The following is a 22,540-nucleotide window of genomic DNA, read 5'->3' on the forward strand; positions in this document are numbered from 1 at the left end:
AGAAGGGAATAAGGAGGCAGGCACTTCCTCACACTACCCGGATCACGTGACAAGACTGCTAGCCAGATCCTCTCGCGAGATTTTCTCTTCCTATATCAGCGCAGGGTACATTTCGCACTTCCTCTTTTTAGTGGCAGCGAGGTGAGTGGGACGTGCTGGCTGGAGTGGGGGGTGAGCAGCTCGCAGAGTGCAGGGACGGCTGCCGGTCACATGTTATATACGGGGTCCACGAGTGTGGACGGTGCCTTATTACGTGCAAACTAGAACCACCCATTCATCACCGTTGTGCTCTAGTGTTCAGCTGCAAGGCAGGCACGTTGCCATGGCCGGATTCTGTAGAGCCGCATGTGGCTGCCGTCCGGAGCACTCTGCAAACACCTATAGGAGAGAGATCAGTCTATATTAACTAATTGTTGCTTGAAAAGTCAGCTGTGGCTTTGCTTATACTCATTTAACCTAATGCCAGGTACATATTCATGTGGTGCTGTACAAAGGAGGAAAACAAACAAGGAGGTCATAATGATAAACAATGATATACATCACATATGGACACTGGTACAAAATACAGAACTGGTGATTACAATAGCAGATTTAACATGATTAATACAATTTTTATAACAGAGTTCAAGCTATTAATGGATAACATTCTAAGACACAAAAGGGTGAGAGAGCACTGCCCTCCACCCCATCTAAAGGAATGGGGTGGAAATTAGAAAGAATACAGGCAGTGTGTGATTAGGTAATTTAGTAAATGGTAACCTAGACATGAGGTTGAAGGGTGTATGGCTTAAGATAGAGCATATGTTTGTCGGAAAAGATGAGTTTTGAGGGAGCGCACACACCATGCAATTTCAATTATCCAGTTGATTTTGTGCAGAAGTGATTGTAAAATGTGTCCGCAATATGATCGGACATGTCGGAAATTATTGCTTTGACCGGTCGATCTGATGGGAAATTGCATGGTGTGTACAGGCATAATACAGAGCTGTGCAGTCTCCTGAACATAAAAAACTGCATTTATCTGTAAAATTCATGTCAGTATTTGTCCTGCACTGTGTAATGTTAGTGCTGTATAAATCCTAAATCAAATTATGACCTCGTTTTTATGAGTTACTGTAACCATGTGGTCTAGGTTTTTTTCCCTGTGCGGAATGACTATTGTGAAAGATTAATAATTTTAAAAGTGCATGAAAAGTACTTTTCTCCTATGTTGTCACTAAGGCCCTATTCACACTGAGAATTGCAAAACACTAGCAAAATCGCAAAGCAATTTTTCCTGTGACTTATCACTGTACAAAACTAAGTGAATTTGGTGTGATTGCAGTTTGTGTTTTTTATTTATTTTTTTCTTAAACCCTGAAATGCCATTGCTCTAAAATATTGCATGCACCATGTTTGCAACTTCAGCTAATTGCTGGTGATTACTATAGTGTGAACACTTACCATTGATTTGCTTGGCCATAGCGCTTTTTTAAGCAAGTATAATTCTCCAGTGTCAGGGGTGTAGCAATAGGGGGTGCAGATGTAGCAAACGCATCGGGGCCAGAGGGGCACTAAGGGGCCCTCCCTCAACTGTAGTATGAGCTCTCTCAGAGCAGGGACAAGGTCCTCCAGCACCCAAGGCTGAGACACAAGTGCGCCCCTCCATCCCTGCCACCCCAGCCGTCACACACTGATTGCTATTAGACTAAGAGGGCCACAGGGCCCACAACCTCCCCAACACCTTAATATCTAGTTATCTGGCTTGCAGTCACTATGTATCCCCTTTTCTTATTTCTGCTTAATACACAATTAGGAATGACAGCTGATTGAATTGTGCGCCCCCTCCTACACTGCGCCCTGAGGCTGGAGCCTCTCCAGCCTATGCCTCGGCCCAGCCCTGATAGGTCCTGAGCTCATAATAGTCACTTCTATAGATACTTTGAATAGTGGTAATCATTAACTGATACCCATTCCCTTCTTGCACCTCTGACACTGTGGTTGCCATTGGCAGGTTTTGGTGTGCCGTATCAATTATGTATAGAGTGCTGGGGGGGGGGTCAAATGTAAAGCCCAATCTACACCACACAATTTTCATTTGATTCAATCCGCCGTGTGATGGGGATTCGATTCAATTTTCCATTGCAAAACAATGGAAAATTGAATTGAATCCTGATCGGACATGTCGGATTTAATTGAATAAAAAAAAAATTGTATGGTGTAGGTGGGGCTTAAAACTTGCACCAGGGCCCACAGCTCCTTAGCTACGCCACTGTCCAGTGTGACTGTGGCTTAATGCCTGGTACACACCATGCAATTTCCTGTCAGATGGGTTGAATCAATTATTTCCCACAGGTCTGATCTGGTTTCTGATTCTTTTCTGATCAATTTTGTATAGAAGTGATCAGAAAATCAATCAGAGAAACTATTGGAATTAAGGTCAGACCTGTCAGAAATCTGATTGACCCATCTGATGGGAATTTGCATGGTGTAGCAGGCATTGCAATAGGTAGTAGAAATCTGTCAGAACTGAGAGGTTTTGGTCTAGCCCGTCAGATTATCAGTGTCTTCTCTATTTTCAAAAGCACTTAATAGACTGCAGTAGTTACAAAACACAGCCCCTTCAATGTCCATTCAAAGCCTTCAATGCTTTACAATGGCTAACACAGGGGGGCAGAGTATTTCCTCTCTAAAACACAGTTTGGGGGATTCCCCCTCTCTGTATCCTGTCGTGAGGTACAGCTCTCCTGCTTCTGTCATGTTAAAGTGCCCCTAAATTGGAGGGGAGGGTGAACTATTGAATTAAATGGGTTCTCTTGGAGGGGGGGGGGGGTGTTGAAAATGAACACACTTGCCTGGGGCTTCTACTGGCCCTGTAATATCCCACGCCGTCCTCCAATGATCCGCCTGCCCCGTGTAATGCTGCATCTTATCCAACTGCGGCTGCGTGGCTGTGCTTGCTCGCTTCAGTGTGATTGGAAGCTTACTGCACAGGCACGGTACAAGAGAACTTCGTACTGTGCCTGTGCTGCAGTCAGACGCATAATTGCCTGGTGTCGGCAGCGGGGAACGGGTGATCGGAGGTCGGTGCCGGACATAACAGCTACAGGGGGCTGATAGAAGCCCCAGATAAGTGTCCGAGAACCCCTTTAAGCTCACGGAATCAGAATCAGTTTTATTTCGCCAAGCATGACTTGGTCAAGCTCGGAATTGGGTTTGGCACAATGGAGCGGTACATAGAAGGAAAGACGTTAAAATGACAGTAATGCCTCATACTGTATATGGACATACACAAATATACAATCAGTATTAGATATACAAATAGCTCAGTATTCCTCTTCCAATAAGCATACTGCTAAAGACTGTCGCTCCTATGCAGGTGGTAGGGTGCTGATAGAGGGTGGTAGAATATCAAGGGAGTTCAAGATGCTAATGGCCATCGGGAAGAAAGAGTTCTTGTGTCTGGTGGTCTTGGTGGGGATGGCCCGGAGTTTGCGACCCAGTGGAAGTGGGGTGAAAAAACAGTGGCCTGGGTGAGAGGTCCCTTGCGATCCTCAGTGCCCTGGCTCGCAGTCTTGTGTTATACAGGTGGTCAAGTGGGGGCAGAGGTCTCCCAATGATCCTCTCCGCCGACCTAATGATACTCTGTAATTTGTGCCTGTCGCTGGCGGTGGCTCCCACATACCAGGCCAAGATAGCGGAGCAGAGGATCGATTCAATGGTGGCAGTGTAAAAGCATGTTAGAATCTCCTGCGTCATGCCGAACTTCCGCAGTTGGCGGAGGAAGAAGTCTCTGCTGGGCTTTCCGTTGGGTTGACGTGATGTTGACCTTCCAGGGCTAGATTATCTCATTTTAAGATTGGGGCTAGATTAAAAATGTATCGGATGCACAATACACAGCAAATCCACTCAGGATATATTTTGGTCCATCACGTGACCGTACGCATCATTACCTTTTGTTGGGCATCCTGTCCCCCAGTTGCCACCTGTCACCTGCCACTGCTGGCAAAGCTGCTCGGTCCACTGCAGAGGTGCCAGTATACAGATTGATGCTCTGGCTGAAGCATATAGGGCTCCTCATTGGATTGAAACAGACCAGTGTAAGTCTCCCCTCCACCAGGAAGGATTCTCATTGGTCTACCACTCAGTGAGCCAATGAGAATCTTTGCCTGGGGAGAGAGATGATTCCCATTGGTCTGAAATAAATTTGGGGAGCCCCATGCTTTGGCCAGGGTTCCAATCTTTGAACTGGCACTTCTTCCTTGCAGTGGGCCAAGTGGCTGTGGACCCGAGGTGATATAAGACAGGTGAATACATCTGCAAAAGTGTGCTGTAACCAGCCTTGTGGGAATGGACACTGGTCTCTGCTATTGATTCCATTGGCATCCACTTTGTTGGCTATTTGCAGTTCTATACATTCTATGCTTCCATCTTTCAGCACTAACCAGAATACTGACTTTTTTCTACCTTTCCCTTTGTGCAGATGTGACGTTAATGTGCATGTGTGAGGCTAAGCCACTGAAAGTCCTGTAACAGGTCAGTAAGTACTGGAGTTTTAATCTAGTCAGTTTACGTTCACACCTCTCTGTTGCTTCAGACAATACAGTATTGTAACAGTATGTTAAAATTCTCCTTAGCAGTGATGTGCGACAGTTGGAAGAACATAACACATTTACAGTGACGCATAATTTGTATGTACTGAATTCTGTGCAATTCACGCAGTGCTGGACTTTCCCCTCTGTTGCGATTGTTTTTCGAGTATGCTTCTCCCCAGTGTGAACCTACCCTTAGACTAGTGAGTCTGTGGCAGTCTAGCCCAGATGAGGAATATTGGTGGTTTTTACAAAAAAGATACATTCCTAGTTTTGATAAAATCGCACTGCATTTGTGATGTGCTTTGAAAAACGTAAGGCTAATAGTGCAGTCTCACCCCAAATCCCTTTACACATTTCTGAACCCTTTGTTTTAAAGGGAAGGTTCACGGATAAAATAGAAATGCTAATCCACTTGGGATTCCTCCAGCCTGTGGTGCCGCTCCGGAGGCTCGGGTCTCCTTCGGTGGCGCACCTGACCAGGCGGGCTACCAGGTCGGGCTCTTCTGCGCTCCAAAATGTGCCTTAACTAGCTCATTTAACTATCCGCTTTATATAAATTATGTGACATTATTTCTGAATGTGTAATTTCCTCCAGCAGGAGGCACACTCGTATAAGATCTAATCAAAAATAAAAGAATAACCAATTGACCTGTTTATACCATGTTCAACACTATGTTGACAATTCATTAAAGGTTCCTTTCTTTTAATTCCTTAAAGAGACTCTGTTACAAAATTTTGAGCATTATTTCTTCTATCCTAAAAGTTTCTATACCTGTTCTAATGTGCTATGGCATACTGCAGCCTTTTCTAGTTGCACTGTCTCTGTAATAAATCTTATCTTTCCTCTGTCGGGCTCAGGCTGAAATGTGTGGAATGTGCAGCACTGCTTGTGATGGGCAGAAGCTTTACACACCCTCTCCAAGCTCTCCTCTCAGCCTATCACACTCTGGTTAGCAGCCATGTCTTTTGTTTGTAAACACTGCCTAAAACTGGCAATTACAAGCCAGGATTGCAGCAGGGAGTGGCAAACGGCACAGAGGGGCCCAGGAGAATATAATGAATAGAATGGTATGCTTTTTATTGTAAGTATTTTAGAGTACAGATTCTCTTTAACACATAAAACTGGTCAAGACTAGCTCTTTGGGCAAATTCAGCTGGTCAACAATAAGTTATGACTCTGTTTGAGAACAACCATTAATAATCCAAGAATGTTTATCCCAGCAAACATGGCTCTTGAGTATGGATAGCTACAAAGTAAATGATTATAACTAGAATACATATGCAAGTTCTGTAGAAAACCTTGTCTGGGGAAAATGGTTGGAATTGAGCAGAAACGGATATGATCTTTAAATAAATATCCCCATATACTAACACTTAACTATATGTAAAATATGGAATAATGCTTATTACATTACTATATATGACATGCTTTATATGACCTACATATATAGAATTCCTGATAAGATTATAAGAAAGTCTATAATAGACTCTTCACCTTGCTAACTCCAAGCTGTCTCTGGCCAGCTTGTACCTTGGACTGTAAACAATGACACTTGGCTTCAATATTGTCCAAGACAAAGTAAACGTTTAAGATTTGCCAAAATAATAAAAATAGTCACATATATCTTGATCAACATTTTGTCAGCAGTCTGAACTTAAAGGAAATGAAACTTTGCTTTTCTTTTTGATTCAGAATTACATTTGATATAAAACAGTATAATGAAATCTATTTCTTACAATCAATATGATAAATCAAACATGCATGCATATATAATATAAATCAGAATACACTTGCCAATATCTATATTAAACCATGCAATACTATAAGGCTATATTTTTAAAAGCCATTAATTATGTTTTATTCAATTATTTAAATCTCTTAAATTCTGATAATTGGAAACCTGACGGTGTTGGGCACAGCGGTGGGGAGGGGGGTCAGACCCCCCTCACCTGGGTCCCCCAAATGTGCTCCCCCTCCAGCTTGGGCTCAGCAGCAGCTGCCGCCGCTATTAGTCAGAGGCAGCGGGCGGGGATGACTCACCTCTTCTGCGTTCCAGCGTGCGTTCCACTGTCTTCACTTCCTGCAATGCTGCCCACTGTATTGTAAGTGGACGGCATTGCAGGAAGTGACAGGTGTCATCCCCGCCCACTGCCTCTTACTAATAGCAGGGGGGGCTGCTAAACTTAAGCTAGAGATGAAGCGCAGATGGAGGACCCAGGTGAGGGAGAGGGGGGGGGGCCGACCCCCTTCCTGCCCGCTACCCCTCCAGCTCGGTATCAAGTGTAGGACCGCCCCTGGGGGCAGGATGCTACTTCTTGCTTGAAGGTTGAGGCACTTAGCCTGATGAATAGATTTGCGGGATAAGAAAGACCTGTAGTTTCAAGGTTATCCAATCCACTATTAGATATACAGGAGTAAGGGGAAATCTTAAATGAACGACTAACATGGACCATAATCTTGAAAGCTGCTATACTAATCCAATGTTTTTTAAAAATCCCCTTTCCAGCTTTGCCCACTTCAAGATGATCTGTACTTTAAGTGGCCAATACAGGGGGGTAAATCAATGCTCTCTAAAACTCAAAGTAAGCAGCAACGTGTGTGCTTTGAATCCTGTCGTGAGCAAGTTTTGAAACTTTGTTGGTTTTTCTTTTCTTATTGCTTTTGCACAGTGGGGCTTGACTTACAATTGGGTAACCATGGAACATAAGTTATTCAACAAACATATATTGCAAGTTTGTAACCCTTGCCTAGGTCAAGCCTGCAGGGAAAGTCATTAGATTCATAGCGTTTGTTATTGATCAGGGTGCGGAGACCTGATCGTGACTGGAATTAAAGGTGAGTAATACTTGCCTACCCGCTTATTTAAAGCACCATGGGTGCAAAAGGGGCCACTGAGCTCTAGGGCAGCTATGGGTGGCCACTGAGCTCTAGGGCAGCTATGGGTGGCCACTGAGCTCTAGGGCAGCTATGGGTGGCCACTGAGCTCTGGGGCAGCTATGGGTGGCCACTGAGCTCTAGGGCAGCTATGGGTGGCCACTGAGCTCTAGGGCAGCTATGGGTGGCCACTGAGCTCTAGGGCAGCTATGGGTGGCCACTGAGCTCTAGGGCAGCTATGGGTGGCCACTGAGCTCTAGGGCAGCTATGGGTGGCCACTGAGCTCTAGGGCAGCTATGGGTGGCCACTGAGCTCTAGGGCAGCTATGGGTGGCCACTGAGCTCTAGGGCAGCTATGGGTGGCCACTGAGCTCTAGGGCAGCTATGGGTGGCCACTGAGCTCTAGGGCAGCTATGGGTGGCCACTGAGCTCTAGGGCAGCTATGGGTGGCCACTGAGCTCTAGGGCAGCTATGGGTGGCCACTGAGCTCTAGGGCAGCTATGGGTGGCCACTGAGCTCTAGGGCAGCTATGGGTGGCCACTGAGCTCTAGGGCAGCTATGGGTGGCCACTGAGCACTAGGGCAGCTATGGGTGGCCACTGAGCACTAGGGCAGCTATGGGTGGCCACTGAGCACTAGGGCAGCTATGGGTGGCCACTGAGCACTAGGGCAGCTATGGGTGGTCACTGAGCACAAGGGCAGCTATGGGTGGCCACTGAGAACTAGGGCAGCTATGGGGACCACTTACACCAGGGCTATAGAGGGCTACTGAACCACTGATCACCAGGGGAGCTACAGGGAGGCCACTGACCACTGGGGAAGCTATGGTGGGGCACTCTACCACCAGGGATGCACATGGAGGGCACTAGTCTACCGAGGATATGTATGGGGGGTCATGAGACCACAAGGGTAAGCCATGGGGGCAACTAAACTACCAGGGATATCTGTATGTGTGTGTGTGTGTGTGTGTGTGTGGGGGGGGGGGTGTACACAACCCCAGGATTCCTGAAAGGCATCTCAGCTACACAGTATAATGTGATGGGACATTAGACTGACTTTGGTAAGGATTAGATTTTGAGCTCCTCTGAGGACAGTCAGTGACATGACTTGTAAAGTGCTGCAGAAGATGTCAATGCTAGATAAATACAGAATATCAGTATGAATGAGACTGGTGCATTTTGGGGGGGGGGGGGGGGCAAGAGGGGGGTGACGGGGACAGAGGGAGAAAGGTGTGTCATTGTGTCTGGGGTAGAGAGAGGAGTGAGACAGGAATGGGGGAAGACGCACACAGAGGGTAGAGTAGGAGAGATGCACAGGACAGAGGGAATGGAATGCAATACAGGTGAGATACCTGACCATAATTGCCAATACTGTGTGGTATATTAATATAATTTTGTCAGTGTTATCATTGGTCTCAAAGTGCATGGTGTTGAGAAAATGGCTCATTGTAGCCTTTGTTTCTTTTACAGCTTGGGCCAGAAGTGACAAGTCTGAGATGGAAAAGATTGAGGCTTGCAGCGTGACAAAGTTCCTGCATTTAAAGGGGAATAGTGCACAGCAAATTCATGATGAGATGGTGGCCGTTTATGGAAGCGATGGACCATCTTATGACTATTGTGAGGTACAAAAGGAATTTCCGAAGTGGTCACATCACTCAGACGAGCCAAGAGCTGGAAGACCATCATTGAAGGACAAAGTGGCCACAGTAAAGCAAGTGGAGCATTTAATCCTGGAAGATAGACTAACAACCATCCAAATGATCATGAATGAAACTGGCCTCAGTTATGGCAGTGTGGAAAATTATTCATGTCAAGTGCACATGTCCAAAGTGTTTACATGCTGGGTACCATGTTTGCTAACCTTATTCCAAAAACAAAACATGGTGTCACTTTTTTCGAGAGATGTTGATGCAGTTGGAACAGGATGAAGAGTGTTTTTTTTGGTCTAGTGACCATGGATGAATCTTGGATCTACCAGTATGATCCAGAGACCATGAGTATGCAGTCGAAGGATGCCAGTACTCCTCCTCCCCCAAGAAGTCAAATGCGGGAAGGTCCTGCTCTTTTGTGGGACTGACATGTAATCATCTTAAAGGGAACCCTAACCGTGGGTCCAAAAAAATTCTTACCTGGGGCTTTCCCGAGCCTCCTGCAGCCGTCCTGTGCCCGCACCGGTCCTTCGGTGCCCTCCGGTCTCCCTCCGCGGCTATGTTACGTTTTCAGCCAACTGCCAGTCGTCCTCCGGCAAAGCGTCCTCTTCTGCATTCCCAATCGTAAAGAGCGTCCGCATGACGCGTCATGCGGACGCTCTTTACGATGGGTAATGCGGAAGAGGACGCTTTGCCGGAGGACTGGCAGTCGGACGAAAACGAAACTTGGCCGCAGAGGGAGACCGGAGGGTACCGAAGGACCGGCGCGGGCACAGGACGGCTGCAGGAGGCTTGGGAAAGCCCCAGGTAAGTGAATTTTTTTTTTTGGGGGGGGGGGGCCACGGTTAAGGTTCCCTTTAAGATTACCTTGCAAAGGGACGAACCATCACTGGCTCACACTACAACAATCTTATGGACAAGTTGTGAGATGCTTTGAAATAGAAACGTGGCGGTTTGCTCCTCAGAGGCATTAGTCTCCTGGCTGATAATGCACCAGTTCACTCCTCAGGCTGCAGTTGAGAAAGCAATGGCATGTCATCGAGATGTTGCAGCATCCGCCTTATTCTCTCGACCTCACTCCAAGCGACTTTTTTTTTTTAATTTTCCCCAGGAATGAAGAAAATGTTGCAGGGTTGCCCATTTGACAACACAAATCACGTCATTCTTGAAGTGGAGTGGTTTAAGGCGCAATCTACAGACTTCTACAATAACTGTATTCGGAGAGTGAAGAAAAGCTGGGAAAAATGTGTCTAGATGAGGACTACATAGAGAAGTTAACTGCAAATCTAGTAGTTTCTGTCCAAAATTTTTTTTCTTTTAAAAGGTGAGAGTTAAAACTTAATTCCCCAAACCATGATCTTAAATGCCACTGTACTGATCAGTTAAAAAAAAATCCCCTTTCAGCTTTGCCCACTTTAAGATGATCTGTTCTTTAAGTGGCCAACATAGGGGGGCATAGCAATGCTTTCAAAAACTCAAAGTAAACCGCAACGTGTGTGCTTTGAATCCTGTCGGGAGCAACAGTTTGAAACCTTTGTACATATATTTGTAGGGTTGCTGTCTTTAACACCTTGCTTTTGTATACTGGGGCATGACTTACAAAGATTAGGTAAAAGTGGAACGTAAGTGATTTAACCACTTGAGGACCCACCCTTTACCCCCCCTTAAGGACCAGCGCTGTTTTAGGTGATCTGTGCTGGGTGGGCTGTGCAGCCCCCAGCACAGATCAAAGGGCACACAGAGCGATCAGATCGCCCCCCTTTTTTCCCCACTAGGGGGATGATGTGCAGGGGGGGTCTGATCGCTCCTCCTGGCTGGCATTTTGCGGGGGGGGGCACCTCAAAGCCCCCCTCCGCGGCGAAATCCTCCCCCTCCCTCTCCTACCTGCTCCCCCGGGAGATCTGGGCTGCACAGGACGCTATCCGTCCTGTGCAGCCAGTGACAGGACGTCCCCTGTCACATGGAGGCGATCCCCGGCCGCTGATTGGCCGGGGATCGCCGATCTGCCTTACGGCGCTGCTGCGCAGCAGCGCCGTACAAATGTAAACAAAGCGGATTATTTCCGCTTGTGTTTACATCTAGCCTGCGAGCCGCCATCGGCGGCCCGCAGGCTATTCACGGAGCCCCCCGCCGTGAATTGACAGGAAGCAGCCGCTCGTACGAGCGGCTGCTTCCTGATTAATTAGGCTGCAGCTGGCGACGCAGTACTGCGTCGCTGGTCCTGCAGCTGCCACTTTGCCGACGCACGTTATGAGTGTGCGGTCGGCAAGTGGTTAACAAACGTAGATGGCCTAAGTTTGCAACCCTTGCCTAGGTCAAGCCTGAGGGGGTCACTAGCTTCACTTACAGTGAACGTTCAGTTCAAATTAACTAGTGTATAAATAGCATAATTTTATCTTTTAGCAATCATTGCAGTATTCTAATATTGCCCTGAGACAGATAAGGGCTGTAAACCTTTCTCGCCTAATAGCAGACCCGCAGCCTCATGTAAAGGTACATACACACGGCTGATATTCCTGAGCAAGTTGTCGTTCAAACTGGTCATTTAAACGACAGTTTGGCGTGTGTACAAATGATCGTTAGACTGATGGCAGCAGTTTTGACTGATCCGCTTGGTGGATCCATGGACTGTCGTACAAATGACACTAATAGACTTTCAAACAAGTTGTTTGATCAGTCATTTGATCTAGTCCATTGTTCTATCAAGTCCATTGACCAGTCAAACGACATGCAAATTAGCTGTAATTGGCATTTGAAACATTTTGTCGTGTGTACGAGTTTGAACGACTTTTTATCTGACAAGTTTTAATGACAATCGGGCCTAAAATCTGATGTGTTTGCACCTAAACCACTGTATTTATAGTCTGTGTGACCTGATCTGCATGGTTAAGTAGGGCAGCATGATGGCATAGAAGATGGAGCTTCCACCCTGCTCTGCATCTCAACAATATCTACATGGATTTTGAATGGGGTTTCTTTGGCACTCATTTTTTTTTTCCTCCCACCTCCCAAAAACAAAACCTACTGAGTTAGTTCCCGGATATTGGCCTTAGAGTAGCCACATTTTATAGATTTTTCAGTTTGATTCCCGGGTGAAACATGTGGCTCCTCTTTACTGTTATGGATACTATATGGTACTTTCTAGCGCTCCCCATTCATTTCTATTGAGTGATACATCCACTGGAATCCAATCAGCCAGTAATCTGTGCCCCAGCAAGTCACATCAGTCATACATTTGATTGATGGGTACTGAAAATTAATTGGGGAGGAACATCGGTAGCTCAACAGGCCACAGCGCAGCACTGCATCAAATGGTCCAGCGTGGTAGGCTACGCTGCTAGGAACTTACTAGTGTAGATCAGAACACTTGTATACTATTGACTGTTTAGTACAATTAGTCTACATGTAGATGGGCTTTCTTTAACATGAGTCATTTACACAATCTGATTTGGTGCATCAATTTTGCTCTCCATGGTTCTCCAACCTTAGTATATAAACTATTGGGACCACGGTATCTCCCCTGTGATTCTGTGAAAGGCCAGCAATGCATGCAGCACAGAAGGTGGGAGTTTTAATTTCTGCTTCTGGTTGGCTTTGCTGAAATGTAAAGACTGTCCTTGTTTCTCTTACAGTGAGATTGGAATGCTGTGCAGGTATTTGCAAATTGCACACATCAGTTTTAACGAGAGTATGAAGCAAGCAGTAGATGTAGGCTGCCAAACTATACCAGTTGCTTGGCAGTCCTGCTGATCATTCTGGCATTAGTAGTGTCTGACTCACAGATCTGATACAAGCGTGCAGCTGATCTTTTATTTGTCAGAAAGCTATAATACTTTCAGCCATAGACCCTAAACAAGAATGCAGAATAAAGGCTGAGTATCAGCAGTAGTCAGACAACTGGTATTCTCTTAAATAGAACCTGTACTGAAAAAAACCCTGTGGAGGATAGTAACTTTGGGAGGGGGAAGCCTTGGGTCCCAATGAGGCTTCCCTGTCCCCTATAGCTGCGGGGGGAATTCAGTGCTGGCTCCCCGAAACCTCAGACCTACTGCAGAAGGTGTTTTATTGAATGGTGACAGAACAAGCATGACTGCTAAAATTTGGCGTACAATTGTGGAGGATGTGATGTCTGTGGATACTGGTCGCAAGTATGCCTGATGGGACGTTTTCATGTGAGATGTGCTTCTTCCTAGGCTCTGACCTACTACTTGTGCCCAGCCCCCACTCCTGTCACATCCACCCCAATGCTACATTGCAACTCTGTAACAAATTGTTCATGCTGAACTGTTACATTTGCCCTGTTACCATCCAATAAACACCTTCTGCAGTCCCGGACATACTCCTCTTTGTGATTATGAACAGATTGTGTAGCTAAGCTTTTTTTTGTACTATACAGAGGTGGTAAATTTGGCAAATAAAAATTGGATGTTTGCCTGCCATAAGGCAAAAGTTTGTTTGAATTTACGCTGGAAAATGTCTTGGCACTCCTGCTGTGGTGGAGGCACTTTAAGTAAAGCAATACAAGTGTAGGCAAAATGCCTCCATTGAGGATGCAGGGAAAGAGTCCTTCCCAAGGATGGTATAGAACTTGTGTAATGTACTGTATTTTGTAGCTTCTTAACATTTAAAGTTTTCATTTGAGACGCCTATGATTGCAGTTCTTGTTGCAATGTGTTTTCGACCTAACAAATGTCTCCATTTCTAGGTGTGATCAGTATTCGCAAGAAGATGAAGGCTACATTGAAACAAATGTGCCATGGAATTAAGTGATTTTCATAGGGGGTGGATTGGTGGACAACATGAACAAGGTGCAAGCCAAAGGGAAATGGCCTGTGCCCTATAGATTCCATTGTCCACCCTCCGTCAGGTGATTCTCCAGGAAAATGTTAACAGAGTATCCTACCCTGCGGGGCAGTCGGTCTAAATGTTTCCAGTCTAGCAACTTCGCTTCACTTTGTCCCATCAAATAAAGCATCCAGCCAAGTGGTAAGTAGCTATGAACAGGTTGCAGAGATGTGACTTCAACTATAGTATCTTCAAAAAAGGTCAGCAATACAAGCCTCATCCAGTGGCTTCCTTCTACTCTGGTAAGTATCTATTTTTTTTTTTTTTTTGAGAAATTACAGGTTTGCTTTAACATTAAGTTGCTATTCTCAGTCTATCCTATGTATTGAGAGCCTCCCTGTTATCCATTCAACTGCAATGCTTGATTGCCCTATTTTCCCCCAAACTCCATCAAATAAGTGAGCCTGCTGAGAGGCTACAGTGCTTAGAACTTCTGAAGACTCTTAACACTAAATTCGGTCTCCACCAGCTAAATTTATCTTTTTTATTGTAAAAGAGAAAACAAGTTGTAGTGTGCAGGCTGGAAGATAGTGGTTTCTGCAAGTCTAGATTACTTCCCTGCTATTTAGTCTGCCTGGTACCCAAGCTGCAATAAAAATGTTATTTTCTGTAAAGAGAATTTTGCATTTTAACCACTTCGCCATATCTGGACGCATATATCCGTCCAGATAGGCAGTGGTGCTGCAGCCGTGTGGTGCGCGCGATCGGGCGCGCGGCCGCGCGCACCGCCCGCTGCCTCCCGCTGCCCCCCGATCAGTGAATGGGAATATAATTCCCCCGGCAGAAATACCGACGCTTTCTCATCAGAGAGCGTGGTATTTCTGCCCCCAGGAAACAACTTCTCTTCATTTTAGTTCCTAGATGCGACATCGTTCGCATCTAGGAACTTTTTGAATGTGGCCATCTTGTGGCCAAATAGTAAACTGCACCCACATACCTGTATTGAATAAAAAATACATTATTTTACATCTAAAATTGGCTATTTACCTCCCAAACTAAAATTACCCAAATACATTTTTGTATTAAAAAAAATAATAAAAAAAATTACAATTAAAAAAAAACTACATAAATAGTTACCTAAGGGTCTGAACTTTTTAAATATACATGTCAAGAGAGTATCTTATTACATTTTTTAAAATTATAAGCTTGTAAATAGTGATCGACGCAAATTGAAAAAATGCACCTTTATTTCTAAATAAAATATCGGCGCCATAAATTGTGATAGGGACGTAATTTAAATGGTGTAATAAGCGGGACAAATGGGCACATAAAATACATGGGTTTTAATTACTGTAGCATGTATTAATTTTAAACTATAATGACTAAAAACTGAGAAATAATGTTTTTTTTCCATTTCTATCTTAATCTTCCTGTTAAAATGTATTTACAGTAAAGTGGCTCTTAGCAAAATGTACTACCTAAAGAAAGCCTAATTAGTGGCGGAAAAAACGAGATATAGATCAATTAATTTTGATAAGTAGCGATAAAGTTATTAGCGAATGAATGGGAGGTGAACATTGCTTGGATGCATACGATTTTCGAAGCTGTAGGCTGAAGTGGTTAAACAAGTGTTGCCTTATTTTTGGCCCAGAAATTGGGCTTTGCAATATTAATGGCTGTGGCTGGTACTCTGGGCACGGGAGTTCAGTGGCAGTGACTGCAGATAGTGCTGTTTAATTGCAGCTATGTTCATGTTGGGCATAGGTAGGTTAGTGTTAGGCATAGATGCAGGGGAGTTAGAACATCAATTGTTACAGATAATCAGTGCATCTTATCCTATCAGCAATATCTTGTGCCCAAATTAACGTGGCTCTTTTAAATGTACATTTAACTGCCAGGGTTAAGTTCTCCTTTTAACACAAACTATAGCTGTATAAATGTTGTATATTGCTCTAGTTGTAAATTACATATGTAAATAAAAAAATCCATTTTGCACCAGTTTTTGTGTGATTACTTGTCAATGGCAGATTTTACAATGGTTTACCTGCAGTACAGAGAAGCCCTCGTTACTGCTGCACCATGCATGAACTCTTCATTCTACTTTCTGATTTGATACCATTTTCTGTAAGCAATGCCTTGGAGGCACAAAGTTTGAGCTGCACAACTCTGAAATGATGCAAGTAGGTCTAACCTTTGACCGGTCAGTAGTGGTTGTCATGTCTATTTGATCAGGTGATGGGATATGTAAGTTCTCTGATTTGCTAGTCATGATCATGTGCTAAAGCTGGATGTGATCACAGCAAATCAGAGCTTTGCAAATCTATCAGCTCATCAAACAAATCACATGCTTCTCCAGTACTACTAGACATGACCGTTACTACCTCAGTTGTCTTATTGTCAAGAACTTGTCAAGCCAACTCGTACATCTTCATGGCCAGTAGAGGTGGTCTGTGAGAATCAAATACTGTAATTCCGACTTGTGTGCAGATTTAACGCACATTGCAAATAGGAAGTAGCCTGATCAAAAGCATCAGGAAGCCCAGTTCCAGGTTGTGTGCAATTTGTATGAAAGTCAGAATAATTTGCATCTCATTGACTATCTGTAATGGGTACTGAGGTGCCTGGCTTAAGAGAAGTGCTTTTTTTATCTGTAGTACTAATCAGTCTATTGAACTTTCCTCTGCACTCCCTGCTGCAATCCTGGCTTGTAATTGCCAGTTTTAGGCAGCGTTTACAAACGAGACATAGCATGTGATGGCCTGGAGAGGGTGTGTATAGCTTCTGCCTATAACAAGCAGAGAAGTACATTCCAGCCTGAGCCTGACAAAGCCATCAGAGGAAAGATTAGATTATATAACAGATAATACAGCCACTGTGCAACCAGGAAAGGCTGCAGCAATCCAGACCACATTACAACCGGTATAGGAACTTACAGGGTAGAAGAAATGAGGCTGAATTTTGTTAGTCTCTTTAAATATGTAGCGTGCAAGCTAAATAACAAGCTAGAAAATGTCTGCATTTTGAAAACAGTTGTTCAAAAGACTTGTACTCAGGTTCTAACCTGAATGATTGTTGGGCAGGTTCATCCACCAGTTGGATCTAGTAAACCTGTTATCAGTTGGTCATCTGGTTGTTTGCCAGAAGTACACACCCAACTTATATTCCAACAGACAAGTTTGGAAGATAAACTGCCCAAATTATAATTTAGAAACCGAATAGATAAGCCTTTGGGGGACGCAAATTGAAACATAATTTATCATAAAAGCATATTATGTTTTGAGGTTTACCTACAACAGCCACAGGTTTGGAGTACTTTTAATCTAGATCCACGTCACTGAGGCGGAATCTGTGATGGGACCAAGACCACCTGTTCCCTCAAATTGCTTAGGAAGTACAAAATACCCCACAAACAATGTTCTACCCCCTCAAAATGGGGGTCTTAAGGGAAAAAAAGTGCTAAGGGTGTGAGTGCATGTGCAAATATAGTATTCAAAAATATATTTCAATCAATATCCTACAGCCTTTTGGCTCTGTCATAGCAACAGGCTTTCTGCTCTCATAGCAGCCTATTTTTGGCTGGTAGGAGAACCAAAAGCTCATATTGCTATGACAGAGCTGAAAGACTATATATATATATATATATATATATATATATATATATATATATATATATATATATATATATATATATATATATATATATATATATATATATATATATATATATATATATATATATATATATATATATATATATATATATATATATATATATATATATATATATATATATATATATATATATATATATTTTTGAATGCTACATTTGCACCCTTAGCACTGAGTACTTTTTCCCCCCTGATGAAACTCCCACTCCCATTTTGAGGGGGTGAAACCTTTTGTTTGGTGGGTGGGTTGTTTTGTACTTATAAGCATTTTTTTGAGGGAGCAGGTGTCTTGGTCTCATTGCATATATTCAGTCTAAATGATGTTGCATCTACAGTAGATCTAAATACTCCAAACCTGTGTCCTTTGTAGAAAAATTTTCAATGAGAACCTCATAATATAATCACTTTAAAGCTAATGGGAGTCAAATAAAATAAAGATACTGAAGGAGAGGGAAGCCTCTGGTTCTTAAGGAACCCTCCTTTTTTTTTTATTACCAAATTTTGTTTTGGTTTTGCTGGCTAGTCAACGGCAACTGCACAACCCTGGCTATGAAGCATGCAGGTGCAGTGGACGGTAGACTACCAAAACTGTGCTCTGGTGACTGCCAGAAGTGAGTGAGCTGCAGCGGGGGACTGGAGGATTGTTTGGTTACATTGCGAGCACAGGTAGGTTGTAGGGGGCTGGCAGAAGCCCCAGGTAAAAATGTTTCCCCAAGTCTGCTTTAAATGCATTATACTGTATGGTTACCAATTGAAGAATTTTCCTTTTTTTTGTTTTTAATTGGGTAAATTTCCCTACAATTGAAAATGCAGCCTTGCCTGTCTCATACCTTTTTTTTGTTGCTGCATTGCCGTGCTCTGCCTTCTTGGAGGTGTAGGGCAAGGGAAGCTGTGCCATGACCTTACTTTTGCCCTGTGTCTGCCTTAGTATGCTGCTTCTCTTATGGGGTGTATCTAACATTACAGTGAGGCATGCCACTTTCAGGTCAATGGTAACAGTCTACTACAACCACAGATTTCAAAACAACAAAGGTATTTGAGTGAGAGAAAGGGGTAGTAAAAATTTGGTGTTTTATGTATTTGAGTTTAAAGCAAATTTGTAGCAAATTTTAAAAAGGAAGAGCAAAAAGTTACTTTAAATTCCTAGACTCTCACACTTTATAAGCCATATGTTAATCCACCCAAATACATGTCCCTACTACAGCATATTCATGTCCCCTGGGACCCAAGTAGAAGCGCTGCTATTTTAAAGCAAACCTCTAAACTCAGACTGCTTAGCACCAGTTGAGCAGAGCATTCTGAGCTTAGTGCCAATAACCAGTGTGCTGTGAGAAGCATGCCACATAAAATGCAGTAGATGAGTATTAGCATCTCATTAACATCTATAGTTACATTGACATCACTGGGGCCACAATATGTGGGGGCTGTATAAAATGGTGGTAAGTGTGACCGTGTTTACAAACCATGCATAATAAAACATCCATATGTTACAAGAAACAGAAAACCCTGGCCTTATGAGCTTACAGTCTACAACACTGGCAGACGATAGAAGCTCACAAATTATGCCTAAACGTAAGGAGAACCTGAAGTGGAACAAGATGCGCACAAAAATATCACCTGAACCTGCCTTGGCATTGCAGTCCCCTGCTCATCGCTGCTGGTTTCTTCCTTCACCCCCCCCCTGCCCTTTTGATCACTCTAACTGCGGTGCTTATGAGAGGACCTGAGCTTTGAGCATGCTCAGTAGATCCTGTTGTGTGCTGGTTTTTTTTCTTTAGCCAGCCTCGGGGGGCAACCATGCAGGAGGTGGGGAAGGGATGTTCCCGAAAATTGAATTGGGTGTGCAGGGGGATTTCTATTCCAGCTAAGGATGCCTCTTTTTCTCATGAGTTTTTCACCTTGGATGTTCTTTAAAGTGAACCTCCAGACTAAAAATTGACTCAGCAGCACTGGAAAGGCCTGGTGTTTCTTTAACTGTTTCACAGCATCAGAACTTTTTTTCTCTTATACAAGCCTCATTTTTAGCTGCACAGAAAAAAACTGCCCGGGCATTTTTCCCCTAATGCTTTGCAAAGCATGATGGGATTTCTGATGTTCTCGTTCTGCTGTTTTGGTGCAAATTTTTTTTTTTACATTTTGAATTTGACATCTGAAGCCTAGCATGTGCAGCTGGGAGGGGTGATCAGGACACAGGACAGTTGGAATTGTCTCCTGCTCCTTGTCACCTCCTTTCAACCAAAAATATGGCTGCCCCATGACAAAGATGGCAGCCCCCATGAATCACAAACATTTGCCTGTTCTTTTAAAAGGTGGTCGGTAAGAGATTATATTACCTATCTATTCTAATTAAAGAGAACCCGAGGTGTGTTTAAAGAATGTTATCTGCATACAGAGGCTGGATCTGCCTATACAGCCTAGCCTCTGTTGCTATCCCAAACCCCACTAAGGTCTCCCTGCACTCTGCAATCCCTCATAAATCACAGCCATGCTTTGAGGCTGTCAGTCTCAGCTGGTCCCCCGCCTCCTGCATAGCTCTGGTCCCTGCCCCCGTCCCTTCCCTCCAATCAGCAGGGAGGGAAGGGATGCAGGCGGGGACTGGAGTTCTGCAGGAGGCGGGGAGAGCAGAGATAAACACAGCCAGCTCTGACAAGCTGTTTGTCAGCAGCGTGGCTGTGATTTATGAGGGATTGCAGAGTGCAGGGGGACCTTAGGGGGGTTTGGGATAGCAACAGAGGCTGGGCTGTATAGGCAGATCCAGCCTCTGTATGTAGATAATATTCTTCAAACCCACCTCGTTTTTCTTTAACATAACTAATGTAACTTAATGACTGTGTTTGTTTAGGCTGAAGTTCCCTTTTAAAGAAAACCAGAGCTGAGGGTTCCTAAAGATTTAATACTCACCTGGAGCTTTCTCCAGCTCCATAAGCATGAGTGAGTTCCTTTGCCATCCTCCCGTCGTCTTCTGGTCAGCTATGATCGTTCCTGTTAATTGGCTCAGTCGCGTCAGTCTGGGCTACTGCACAATAGCCCCGACTAAGCCTATTACTGGGGCTGATTGTAGCTGAATGGTAGACCACGGGAGGGCGGCAGGGGACTTGCATGTGTGCTTATGGAGCTGGAGGAAGCTCTGGGTGAGTATAAAATCTTTAGGGTCCCTCAGCACTGGCACACTAAGTATTTTTGTCTAACTCGCCCTCCATGACCCCGATTGTGCTGACGTCTGGTGCTGAGCCCTGCCTGTTCAGAGTGGTGTTCTCTGTATCAGATATAGCCATAGCACTCAATAAGGGGCTGGGGTTTAGGTAGTTAAGTGAACCTCCGGACTAAAAATTGACTCAGCAGCACTGAAAAGGCTTTGTGTTTCTTTAACAGTTTCACAGCATCAGAACTTTGTTTCTCTTATACAAGCCTCATTTTTAGCTGCACAGAAGAAAACTGCCCGGGCTTTTTTCCCCTGATGCTGTGCAAAGCATGATGGGATTTCTGATTTTGTTCTCGTTCTGCTATTTTGGGGCAATTTTTTTGTTGACATTTTGAATATGACATTTGAAGCCCAGCGTGTGCAGCTGGGAGGGGTAATCAGGACACAGGATAGTTGGAACTGTGTCTCCTGCTCCTTGTCACCTCCTTTCAACCAAAAAGATGGCAGCCCCCATGAATCACAAGCATTTGCCTGTTTATTTAAAACAGGGTGGGTAAGAGATTATATTACCTATCTATTTTAATTAACATAACTAATGTAACTTGATGACAGTATGTTTGTTTAGGCTGAAGTTCCCCTTTAAAGAGGAACGGTTGCGAAAAGCTTAAAATTTAAAACTCGTACAAATGCAGGAAAATTAATACTTGCCTATTGGAAATTTTCCTTTCCTGGTGCATTTCCATGGCAGCATACTATGGGTTGTGGCCCTGCCCCTAAACCCTATTAGACACCATAACTATAAATTTGTTGAGAGTATCACCCACCAGTATTCTAGTAACTATAGTCCTCCCCGTTTTGAGGGTGGGTTCGTATGCTGCCATGGAAATGCACCAGGAAAGGAACATTTCCGATAGGTAACTATTACTTTTCCTGTTTCCCTGGTGCTTCCATGGCAGCATACTATGGGAGTTAACTAGCAAGAACAAACAGGGAGGGTAAAGTAACACTATTTTTTTAACATTAGTAGGATCAGAAATTATTTTTTTCCCACATTTGAAGAGCTAAGGACTGAAGGGTCAACTCTAATATTCAACATAAGTATATGTCGAGGCCCATGCAGCTTTAAAGAGGCTCTGTAACATCAAAACATCCCCTGGGGGGTACTCACCTCGGGTGGGGGAAGCCTCCGGATCCTAATGAGGCTTCCCACGCCATCCTCCGTCCCTCAGGGGTCTCGCTGCAGCCCTCCGTGAAAGATGACGTCAATATTTACCTTCCCGGCTCCTGTGCAGGCGCTCTGATGGCTGTCGGCTCTGAAGTAGGCGGAAATACCCGATCGCCGTCGGGTCTGTTCTACTGCGCAGGTGCAACTTTCTGGCGCCTGCGCGGTAGAGCGGACCCGACTGAGATCGGGTATTTCCGTGTAGTTCGGAGCCGAAAGCAGCCACAGCGCCCCCGCTGGAGCCAGCAAAGGTAAATATTCAACTGACAGTCGGGTCTGTCGCCGGCTCTTCGGAGGACTGCAGCGAGACCCCCGTGGGACAGAGGACGGCGTGGGAAGCCTCATTAGGATCCGGAGGCTTCCCCCACCCGAGGTGAGTACCCTCCAGGGGATGTTTTTGATGTTACAGAGTCTCTTTAAAGATTGTGGCTGTAGACACACCGGCAAGAAATGCCCACGATGAAGTTATACTTCTGGTTGTGTGAGCGAATGTCTGGCCAGGTAGACCTTAGCCTTACACACACAGCAGATGAATTCCCGAATCCAAGCCGCTAACATTCTGTAAGGTGTTTCTTAACCTTTTCTGTAACCAGAAGAAATTAACAGGAGATGGGTCGATTGTCTGAAA

The 22,540-nt window shown here is 44.4% G+C and overlaps 2 long non-coding RNA genes and 3 other non-coding genes across 5 annotated transcripts; all 5 read left to right on the forward strand.

The window, feature by feature from the left end:
• Positions 1-93: 93 nt before the first annotated feature.
• LOC137546225 (uncharacterized) lies at positions 94-9,558 on the forward strand. The gene is made up of 3 exons (XR_011026202.1): positions 94-141; positions 4,463-4,515; positions 8,917-9,558. It is a non-coding gene; the product is annotated as an uncharacterized lncRNA (long non-coding RNA).
• Positions 2,606-2,723, forward strand: LOC137532925 (small nucleolar RNA SNORA26). Its single transcript, XR_011024073.1, has one exon. It is a non-coding gene; the product is annotated as a small nucleolar RNA SNORA26 (small nucleolar RNA).
• On the forward strand, positions 7,084-7,203 carry LOC137532919 (small nucleolar RNA SNORA26). The gene has a single exon (XR_011024070.1). It is a non-coding gene; the product is annotated as a small nucleolar RNA SNORA26 (small nucleolar RNA).
• Positions 9,559-9,934: 376 nt separating the features above from the next.
• LOC137565979 (uncharacterized) lies at positions 9,935-15,878 on the forward strand. The gene is made up of 2 exons (XR_011030965.1): positions 9,935-10,419; positions 13,801-15,878. It is a non-coding gene; the product is annotated as an uncharacterized lncRNA (long non-coding RNA).
• LOC137532915 (small nucleolar RNA SNORA26) lies at positions 10,502-10,621 on the forward strand. The gene has a single exon (XR_011024069.1). It is a non-coding gene; the product is annotated as a small nucleolar RNA SNORA26 (small nucleolar RNA).
• Positions 15,879-22,540: the final 6,662 nt, after the last annotated feature.

This window comes from Hyperolius riggenbachi, chromosome 1 (genome assembly GCF_040937935.1).
Source record: "Hyperolius riggenbachi isolate aHypRig1 chromosome 1, aHypRig1.pri, whole genome shotgun sequence".
Classification (NCBI taxonomy): domain Eukaryota; kingdom Metazoa; phylum Chordata; class Amphibia; order Anura; family Hyperoliidae; genus Hyperolius; species Hyperolius riggenbachi.